The 11,702-nt window shown below is 30.4% G+C and overlaps 1 protein-coding gene across 1 annotated transcript in view; it reads left to right on the top strand.

The window, feature by feature from the left end:
• The first annotated feature begins 597 nt into the window (after window positions 1-597).
• LOC135951620 (uncharacterized) overlaps window positions 598-11,702 on the top strand; it is a 58,235-nt gene continuing 47,130 nt past the window's right edge. Inside the window, exon 1 of the mRNA XM_065501302.1 lies at window positions 598-725. The gene's annotated coding sequence lies outside the window, so the exon portion shown is untranslated. The remainder of the gene's footprint in view (window positions 726-11,702) is intronic.

Raw genomic sequence — 11,702 nt, 5'->3', positions numbered from 1 at the left:
TGTTGGTGGATAGTAAAGGAAAAAACTTTGTATTATTGGAAAGTTTGTTATTTTGTTTTTACTTCTTTCGTTCATGTTCAAGCTCTTGGAGTTGTTGGTGACGATGGTGGTGGTGGTGATGGCGGTGGAGTACAAAAATATTTTGTCTTTGTGTCTTTTACAATTTTTGAGAGTTTAAACGTAGAGTTTTTACTTTTACACAATATAAAAGTATCTAAACGAATGAACTGCACGAACCAACAACGGCCGACTGAACGAATGAACGAAAATAACAAACGTTTTGTGAGTGTTTCTGGTATAGTTTTTTTTGGTTTCCCTCTGAATTTCATTTTATTTTCTCGTGTACGCGTACGGAATGGATGGATGCTGTTGTAAGACAAGATTTTTAGTTTGCTGCTGAACGTTTTTTAAAGAAGATAAACGAACGAATGTATTGCAAAAATATTATTAATAATAATAATAATCATAGCAGAAATATTATTATTATTCAAACAAATTATCAAATCAAATATCAAAAATATATTTAACAAACGGTGAAATTTTTACATTAGAAAATCTAAAATAAAAAGTTATAAAATTATTAAGGAAAAATTAAAAAAAAAAATAACCAAATAACAAAATTAATTAAACGCCATAAAGAAATAAAGTAAAAGTTAAATGTAAAAGAAAAATTGAAAAATTGAAAAATAAAATGCAAATTTCTAAGTGAATTCAATAAAATGAAGGTAAATAATCTGCAAATTTGTGTGAAAAAATGTATAACTATTTTGTTTTTATTCCTCAAAAAAAAGTATTTAAAACCAAAATCAAATTAAAAAAGACACCAAATAAGAAGTGTTAAAAGATTATCACCTTATTTATGGTTGGCTATAAAAAACAAGGAATGAACAAATTAAAATTACCAGGAAAAATGGAGAAAGAAGAGCAGAAAAATGTGTAATTCTAGTAACACAAATCTAAGTGTGTTAAAAATTGATTTTGTTTCAAAAGCCTCATAAAAAAGGCTGATTTGAGACCTAAAAACTCATTCAAATACTTTTAATGATGGCTTTTTTATATATTTTTTTTGTTTCTTTTACTATGCTTTTATTAATTTTTTCTTTGGTTTTTTTTTTGTTTTTTGCTACTTGCCAGCCAACCATCCAGCCAGGCAGTCAGTCAGTCAGTCAGCCTGTGCTGTGCTGTGCTTAGCTTTACTTTGCTTGGTTGGCTCTGTGTATTTTTAATGCTGACACTTCATTAAACGTAACCCAGTGGGTGAGAGAAGATGAAGATTTGTATTGAGTTGGTGGTATACACGAGTGTAAATATCACAGTGTAGTGTGTGTGGGTTCGTTTACAGTTTTACCCAAGCAGCCAGCCAGCCATCCATCCATCCATACTTCTATCCATCCATCCATCCATCCTTTCTATTCTATTTTATTTATCTGTGTAACTCTGAGTGTGCTTATTGTTCTTGTTATTCTTGTTGTAGTTGTTGTTTGCTTAAAATTATCCAAAGTATGATGGCTGGGTTATAGATGATTGCATGGTTGATTGGATGGCTGGCTGGCTGGTTGTTGGACATGACATATCCTAGACTAAAGTGTAGCTGAGTGATTGTGGTATGATGGTGTGGTGTGCTTTGGATGGATGGATTATTTGTTTGTTTGTTTTTAAAGAAACTTTTTGGTTTCTTTCTGCCCTCTTCTTCCAGTCTTGTTATTCTGCATAGGGAGACATCGTCGTCGATGGCAGAAAACAAACTATTTTGTGTTAAATTAAGCTAAAAATAGTTTGTTTAAGAAAGAATTTGATCTAAATACAATTTGTCATATTAATGTATTTGTAATACAAAGTATTGCTACTTATTTCCATTACAAGCATGTAAATCGTTTCTACCATACACATGAGTAAGTGAGTAAAGACACTCGGCGAAAAATGTTGGTTGGACATGAACATTTTTAAGAATTTGTTTTCTGAGAGTTTAATTCAAATTGTTTTAAGTGGCTCGAGATCCAAAAAAAATGCTAACGGCTTTTTGACGTCCTCTTAATGATCAGTTATACTAATAAAAATTAATGCAGGGGTTCTCATGTAGCTATTCTGTATTGTTGGAGTTCATAGGGTTCAGAAAAACTTATAGTTTTTCTAGATCATTTAGTTTTAGTGTTATCTCACTAGTACTCTAAAGGATTAAACTTCAAAACATCATAAAATTGTTCTTTAACAACTAATTTCAAAATTGTTTAGTTTGTTTGACAGGTATTAAACAGAGAAAAAATTGTAAAAATCGTTTGAAAAATAGCTGAGTCAATGTAGTTTAAAATGAGAATGATCCCCAACCAAAGCAAATTATTGTCAGCTAAATTAAAAAAGTATTTGTATGAAAAACCCCAAAAAGTCGAAGAACAAGTTATCACAAAAATTAGCATAACTCATTCATTTTTAAATTGATATTTATTTACTTGAGTGTTTGCGAAAGCTATTTCAGTTTTTGAAACTTAAACAACCGTAACTTTTCTCTAACATTTCGTTCTGTTTTTCCATGAAGCCATGTTTACTAATATGTAAAGGCTCTTTCATTAAGCATTTCTCATCTTTAAATTTTAATAAAATAAAGTTTTTTTTTTCGTTTGAAAAGCTATTAGTGCCATTATGAATACAATATAACATCGTGCAATTGGCCGCCGCGGCTTCGATGGGTGCCGCCCATTCCATTTTATCCAATTTTGATTGATTCTGGATGATAAATCAGCCTGAATTTCACCTATGGCATGAGTTATGTATGTTGGGTTTGAGAGCCGATGCGCTTTGGAACTTATTTGTATAGACCTGCACCTTAACAAAACCCCACAAGAAATAGTCTAACGGGGTAAAATCCCACGATCTTGGTGGCCAGTTCAAATCACCTTCATGTGGGATGACCTTGCCCTCAAATCGATCTTGTAGAATGTCCAATGTGGCATGAGTTGTGTGGCACGTAACGCTGTCCTCTTGAAACCGCATTTCGTTTCAATTGAGGACAAAATAAGTTGGTATTCAACGACCTATAGCGCTCGCCATTGACGGTGATGACCTGGCCAACTTCGTTCCTTAAGAATAACGCCGCCAGCCCAAAATCCACACCAAACAGTAATATGTGGATGGATATCGTCCCTGTCTGCATAGACCTTTGACTTTAAATAACCCCGTAAAAGAAATCCATTGATGTTAAATCACACGATCTAGACAATTTTCACGATTTACAAATGCATCAAAAAATGTGTTTCATTGCTTGGGATGATTTAGCGAGAATATCCAAACATCTTGGCTCCTACTCATGCAAAGCATTGTGCTGGAACTAGGAAAATAGGTTATGGGAGGAAGAAAAGAATAAGTATTTGTGGACATTCGATTTGAACTTTCCTACATTGAAAACGACAGGAAAGACGGCTAAGGAATAAATTTTCCTGGTTCACAAAGGGATGTATTCTTGATGAAAAACGTTTATTACGTAAAAATGTGGGGGTATCACACACGAGTTCCCTAATTGCATCAGAACACATTCCATTACAGTATCGTCGGTGCTCCAGTGAATCAATAGAGTTGGATATTCTACTATCACCTACGACCTCTCCTATACGCGGTCGGGAAGATCCAAATTAGACTTTGAATACATAGGAGTTGCATTCCATTTTCGGTCGGATATAAGTAATGTAAATAGTGAGGAGTCAAAAAAGGAATCAATGAATTAAATTAGCAAGGTTCCCCACCACTACACCAAATACATAGGGGGCGTTGTTTATAGGCAACAAGAGATGGCAGCACCATTATCCTAGACCAGCTATAGCAGACCAATCATCTATTTAGTTGGAAAAACCACCGAGTAACGAAACTGACACAAGGCAAAAATAACAATAGGCTGGATCTTATGGCAACATCCTACATGCATCCTTGGACCCGCTGCAGCAGACCAATCACCTATTTAGCAGGAACAACAACTGTTTAACGAAACTGATACAAAAGTAACAACAGTCTGGTTCTAATGGCAACATCGTACATGAAGACGCACGATACTCCAATAACAAGGAGTGCAATCTCACATGGGAAATATGCGAAAAACAACTGCAAACAAATCGTATAAGATGGAGATGCTTTGTGGAAGCCAAATGCTCCCAAGAGGGTTAATTTAGAAAAAAAAACTTCAAAATTGAGTCTTGCGAGCAAAGCAACCCATTCAGGTCCCGATATTTTGCCTCATTGCCCCAATCTCCTACAGGCTTGTTCTATAACTGAATGAATATGAATGGAATATGTTGCTGTCATCTTAAAAATAATAGATAGGGTTGGAAGCTTGACGTAGAAGGTCAAACTTCAACTTGTATGATAAGATCTATAACAGATCGTATAGTGCGATCTCTGAGAAAGTTCGATATAAATTGAGAGATGTTGTTACCGACACCAAAAGTAATAAGTTTTGATAAAATAACACCATGCGACTCTCAACCGAACGCCTTGGAAATATCTAGAGCCACCAGTTTATTTTCGCCAAAATGGTGAATGGAACGACACCATTTTTCCGATAGGACGGCTAGCAAGTCTTCCGTAAAGCTTTATCTACGAAAGCCAAGTAAATTGTTGGAGTCCAAATATTTTAACAGATCGTAGTTTACCATACTTTCAATAATTTTGGAAAGTGTAGAACAAATTGCTATTGGGCGATAATTTTCAGCGTTATTAGTCTATCCCTTTTTGGGAATTGACGTTACATTAGCAACCTTCCAACATACAGGAAATACGCCGTTAAGATATGAAGTGCTGAAAAGGTTAGCTGATGGATGAGCAAATTCCACAGAGCACTGGGAGGATATAGAAATAGTTTATATCCTCCTATCCTACCTTCTTTTAAATAGGGCGAAATTAAAATGAAACTCAGGAAATAAAAATAACATTTCATGAAGAAAATCATTCTGTATTTTGTTGTTTTACATAAAATACTGAACATTTTTTGAAAGTATCAAATCTGTCGCGAGACTTTTACGTTTTTTTTAAATAGAACCAACAAAATTACAATCGTATAAACTTTTCCATAACTGATTCCGGCCCAACCTTGAGTACTTGTACACTTTGAATCATTGCTATAAATCAATAAGGGTCCTCATGTAAACGCTTAAAAGCCTCGCAAACTGTGCAATCTGTGCATTTTTACACTCTCGCAAATGAAATGTCAAAAAATGTATGGAAATTCGTTTGCACAACTCCGATAAGTTTGCGCGACAATTTAGACTCGCAAACCTGAATTTATTGTGCATTTGATGAATCAGCTGCTTTTGTTCACTTTTATTTATAAGAAATAAAAATCAAATAAAATATAAAAATTTTGTGCATTTGAAAATTGTGTAACTTTGGAACAGAATGATTGTATTAAATGACATTGTGTATGAAAACATTAACCAACAGCTAGAACATAAACAAAATCCTCCAAACTATTTATACCACCGTTTGTTCCAAAGATTTAACTTTCATTCAACATTTTAAAATTAAAATTTATACAATTTGAAAAAAAAAAATATTAAAGCTTTTGTTGAATTTATGTATTTTTATTTGACAAATATAAATTTTCTGTATAAACTTGCACAAAATTGAAAAGGTGGGTTCATGAAACATGTCGCGCAAATTTGCCCATTTGCACAAATGGGAAACTTAAGCGTTTAAAAGAGTACCCTTAATGTAAAAATTCCAATGGATTTTGTAGAAATAACAATAAAGCTCACTTTTAATCATTTACACGTTTTATCTTTTGGTCAATTATTGAAAAACGTTATAGCCTTCTCTCGGAAAGCTCTTTAATACATACACCCCCCCTATCGTGAAAAACATGTGAAATTTATGTTCCCATGAAATATCCATTTCCCTCGAAGGGAAAATTGCTATCGTGGTATTCTCCTAAACTTTTCATTCACAATAGTTGATTTTGTTAGTAACAGCTGTTTATTGTTTACAAAATTCCATCTAAAAATTTCACAACATGGGGAATTTTTTCACGTGAACAAAGTTTATGAACGAAAAATGGGAAAAAGGAACATATTTCATGTCGAATATTGATTCGCGATAGGGGTGATAATAAATTCTTCGACCATCCAAAACGATTTGCTTTTGTTTTCCAAATAGATAGACATGGTTGTACATCATCAGTGTTTGGGTGAATTCCAAAATGTATGTATGCAATGCAACCTTAAAAAGTCGAACGATTCTTATCGCAACAGTGTAAACTTTGATAATGTTTCATATCGCAAAATGTATGAAAAAGTAAAAACAGGCAGTATGATAAGTTTTTTTTAAATTTTAACCATTATTTTTCATTCCGTTGCATTATTGTAGATCCACGTTTCATCCATTTTTGCTATCCAACTTTAAGACCACATTGGCTTTTGTTGAGACAACACCAAAGCAAGCATTGAATCATGTATACGTTTCTGGTCGATTGTTAAAGAACGTCCAAGTCATCTTGTAATAATAAAATACTTCAACAATTCTTTTTGTCATCTTTCAGGACCTAATTATTTGCAGATTTTTGTCATATAAATGAGCCATTGTAACGACTTGGATGTTTTTCATATTTATGATGCTTGTGTGCCCATATTTAAATTCAGACTACCTATAATTAATAGTTAACTATAGACTACCTATAAATAATAGTTAACTATAATAGGGCATAATATTTAATTATTGTCTTCGTGCAGGACAAACAATTCTAAAAAATAGTTTTTCTTAAAACTAGCAACATTTTTATGATGGTAATTTTTGTTTGCCAATAAATGAAATCTCATGAATTTTGTTGTAAAAACTAGTAAAGGTTGCCTCTATTGAATAAACCAACAACATTGGTACTATTAAAACTTTTTTTATGCTGAGCCATTAAAAAAAACTTTTTGCAATAAACATATTGAAAAAAAAAACTTTGTTTTAGTTTTACTCAATGCTAGCTAACTTTGCAACAATAATATTCAAATATTAGGGAATGCAAAAAAGAAATCTACATTACAAAATGTTGAAGATACATTGTAAGGATATACAGAGACTACTAGCCAACAGACCCCTCACTAGAATTGTTTCTGTTAGTTGTTGGAACTTGAGAATAAAATAATAGTAAAAATGTTATTTTAATCAAAATACTTAAGTTTTTGATTTCAAAGGAAACTATATGAAGTTTTCTATAGATTGAATTTTTATACAATAACTGGCAAGCTGTTACAAATATAAGCCTAAAAAATTCTTTCGTTAGATCTCTATAATGTTGAACAGTAAATGGTATCTAGCAGTTATTCATTATTCATAGGTGTATTTGATGTAGTTTAGACTTCAGACTTAAAACCCTGATTGATTCAATGTTTGAAATTACATACATACTTTAGGCAAATGTATTCATATTTCAAAATACATAAACATTTAGACTCTGTTGTATTCAGTAGAATCCTTTAATTATTTAAAATACACATACAAACTTGCAAGTAAACTGAATGCTGTTACAAATATTAACTTGTTTTTTTTTACTTTGATTTACACAAATGCAACTTACAAACGGAAATACACATGAACATAAACTTTTGTACATTCATTAGGGTGGTATCATTTGCATGGAACCAATATAAGTAAAATATTGTGTTAAGACTAGCTGACCCAGGTTCGCTTTGTCGCTCAATGAGAAGGAATAAAAAGTACTATTAAGTCTCCCTATGTGTATTTTCACTCTTTCATGTCTCAAGTTTCATGTTTATTGGTTCATTGCAATGTGGATTCGAGTAATGAAAATGTACCATAAATACCATGAATTTCATATTTCATGTTTAAATAGTTGTATTTCTACTACTTTTTAAAAAAGTAGTACAGGCAAATCCCTGTATAACGAACGATATGTTGTCAGGCCCATTCGTTAAATCGAAAAATTCGTTATTACCAAGGATTAATTAAGCCCTCATTGAATGGGATTTCGGTTAAAAAATGTATCCTACAATTAAAAATGTCCATTATTTCAATGAAGATAATTTACGACAACACTTTTTTACGAAAAGAGCGGCGTTTATTTGCCTTTCAATGAAAATATTAAATCATCTTTGTTCCACATTCATTAGCGTTAACCAAAATTGTTAGTCTGTCCTTCGATAACATTCTTCCTGGAGCACTAGTTTATCTAGCGTGCACAAACAAGTTTTCTGGTATCATTTTACAATATATCGCTTTGAGAATAACACCAGGAGTTAGATTGCGCTCAACTATAATTGCTGATTCTTTAAAAAACCTTGATAGTTTGTTATAATTTTCAATGTTAAAAATTGTATCGTTCGTTTGTTTTTGTTTTTTTCTCTATCAACATTCGTTATATCGAGCACAAAATGGTTGAAACGTTCGTTATATAAGGTAGTTAATGTCAAAAATATGGTTGTACGTTATATCGGATTTTCGTTAAAGTGATATTCGTTATACCGGGATTTGCCTGTATATCTATTACTATTTTAAAATTGAAGTATTTCTACTACTTGTTTTAAAATATTAGAATTTCTACTCCTTTTTTAAAATAGTAGTATTTTTACTACTTCTTTAAAGTATTAGTGTTTCTACTAATTTTTTTTAAAATAGTATTTCCACTCCTTTTTTAAAATATTATTATTTTTGCAACTTTTTTTTAAAAACAGTAGTGTTTCTACTTCTTTTCTAAAATAGTAGTGTTTCTACTTCTTTTCTAAAATAGTAGTATTTCTACTACTTTTTTAAAATAGTAGTGTTTCTACTACTTTTTTAAAACAGTAGTATTTCTACTACTATTTTTTAAAAATAGGAGTTTTTCTACTAGTTTTTTAAAATAGTAGTGTTTCTACTACTTTTCTTAAACAAAATAGTATTTCTACTAATTTTATAAAAAAGTAGTATTTCTACTACCTTTTTAAAAATAGTAGTATTTCTACTACTTTTTAAAAAAAGGAGTATTTCTACTACTATTTAAAAATGGAGTATTTCTACTCATTTATTAAAAAAGTAGTATTTTAACTACTAAAAATTGTCACTTTTGGTCACTTTTATATAAAAACAATGCTTATTTTATTTCCGATATTTCGCTACTTCATTGAATAGCATCTCTGGGGAAAAATTGTTTTCATATAAAAGTTATAATATTGAAAAAATTGAAGTACTACTAGAAATACTGAAAAAAAGTAGTATTTCTACTACTTTTTTTAAAAGGGTTTGAATTTCAAAAAAGTACCAAAAACCTGTCTGCCTTTTTATACCCTTCGCCATGAGTGGAAAGGGTATATATAAGTTTGTCATTCCGTTTGCAATTTCTACATTTTTCATTTGCGACCCCACAAAATATATATATTCTGGATCGTTATAGATAGCGAAGTAGATATATCCATGTCCGTCTGTATGTTGAAATCAACTTTCCGTAGCCCCTAAATATCTTACATACATGATTCATACATCGGGAATTCCTCCGGCTTGGTTGCTATTTAAAATCGACAAAATCGGCCCACAAATGTCTAAGATACTCAAGTATTAGGACAAATACTTGAATTTGTTTCATCAACTGAATTTTAAATGCGTTAGAAACAAAATAAAAGAACCTCTAAGGGTATGCAATTTATTATTTATGTTTGTAGTTTCTCAAAAATGTTTGGAAAAATCGGTAAAACATATATGGACAAATATATGTGGAAATACGTTGACCCACCTCAGCGAACATCCGCTGTTAATAACATGATATGACCAAAACTAATGGAACTAAAAATAAAAATAAAATAAAAATGTGAGAAAATATGTTTATTTAAAAAAAAAATTGTTGGTCAAGTTGTAGAAAAATTTTATGAGTTCGTGGTGAATATGTATGAATTGATACAGTCGAATAAAACACACTTGTGTGTTAAAACAGTCCTCATGCATACATATTTCTGGAAATATTTGAAAAAATAATTGACAATTACATGGAATTTAGCAAACAATTTTTGTCTTAATTACCTGGCCACCACTGTATAAGGAAAAAACCGGGAAAATCACGACTTTTGGCCTATTTTTGATCTATATCTGGATTACTTATTCATTAATATAGACAATATAAATATCTAGTGATAGATATTTTAAAGTCCATTGCAACGACCTACAATGGGTCAAAATCGGAAAAAAATATTTTTTAACCCGAATTTTTTTTATCATCAAATTTTTTTTTTTGTTATAAATTATTTTTCCAAAAAAATTTGTTTTTAAAATTAAAAAATTTTAAAAAAAAATTTGGAAAAAGCTTTTTTATAAAAAAATGAAAAAACTATTTTGAAAAAAAAAAAAATAAAAAAATTTTGTTTACCTAAAAATATTTAAAAGAAAATTATTTTTAAGTATAATTTGGTGAAGAGAGCTATATTCGGCACAGCCGAATCTTACTTTTTTATTTTAATATGCCTCTTAATATGTAGTTAAATATTCATTTACAATTTTGTTCGCCTCTTAATAAAGCAATAGTGTATAATTTTTTTGCCATTTCGAAATAATTGAGTTTAAAATTTTTGTGTTAGTAGACATATAGAATAAAAGTAATATTTAAATTGATCTTTTGACCCACTTTGAGGAAGTTGAATTTCACCAAATTTTGACCACATAAAATGGTGTATAACTTATATACTATTGTTTTATTGAGGGGACGATATAAGGTTAACAAATTCTCCTTCTAAACCTTCGAATTTTCAAAAATCCCTTCTTAGTAGATCTACATAGGGAGAAGGGAATCCATAATTTCAGATAACTACCTATTGGCCTTTGGTCTGGGCGATGTTGAATCAGTCAGTCACTCAGTTACGTTACTCTTTTATGTAGACAGATAGCTTTTCTGTTTTAGAATTTTCTGATTTTTATCATATTTGTTTTTAAGAAAAAAATTGATGCAATCTATGATATCATATGAATATGAGGAAGTTCTCTCCAAAAACAACAATAACAACTGATTTGATGTTTAATGTTGAGACAAAATCGTTGCACATAAAAATTAAGGTTATACCTGATAAATATTTCTGTTGATAAGAATACGAAGACTATCATTGCAAAAATATGAGTGACCTCTAAAAAATCGATGTTTCAATGTTTTTTTTTTACCAAATAATACTGATATTTCATTGTGATTAGAGTTGTCAAATATTCGAAATATTCAAAAAACCGGTTTTCGAATAATTCGAAAAAGCGTAATTTTTTGTAAATTTAAGAATTGTGGTGTTAATTAAGCTTAAATTATTTTTTTTATTCAAAATTTATTTGATTAAATTAATGAACAGTAATTAATTTAATCAAATTAATATTAATTTAGTAAAGATCACAATATTAAAATCGATAAAATTGGTCCTCAAATGGAAAAACTGTGATAACCTCAATATGGATATCCAATGATTGATATTTCAAAGTCCATTGCAACGATGTATATAAGGCTATAGTAAGTTGTACCTACAATGAAGCAAAATCTGGAAAAATATTTTTAACCCGATTTTTTTACCAAAAAATTTTTTGTCATAATTTTTTTCCAATAAATTAAAAAAAAAATTTTTTTAAATTAAAAAAGTAAAAAAAATGGAAAAAACTTTTTTAAAATAAATTAAAAAACAATTCCGAAAAAAAATTTAACAAAACAATTTTGAAAAAAAAAATTATTTTTAAGTATAATTTGGCACATCCGAATAAAGCTCTCTTACTTGTTTTTACCACATTGG

This window comes from Calliphora vicina, chromosome 2, assembly GCF_958450345.1.
Source record: "Calliphora vicina chromosome 2, idCalVici1.1, whole genome shotgun sequence".
Lineage (NCBI taxonomy): Eukaryota > Metazoa > Arthropoda > Insecta > Diptera > Calliphoridae > Calliphora > Calliphora vicina.
This window is presented reverse-complemented; position numbering and strand designations above follow the sequence as displayed.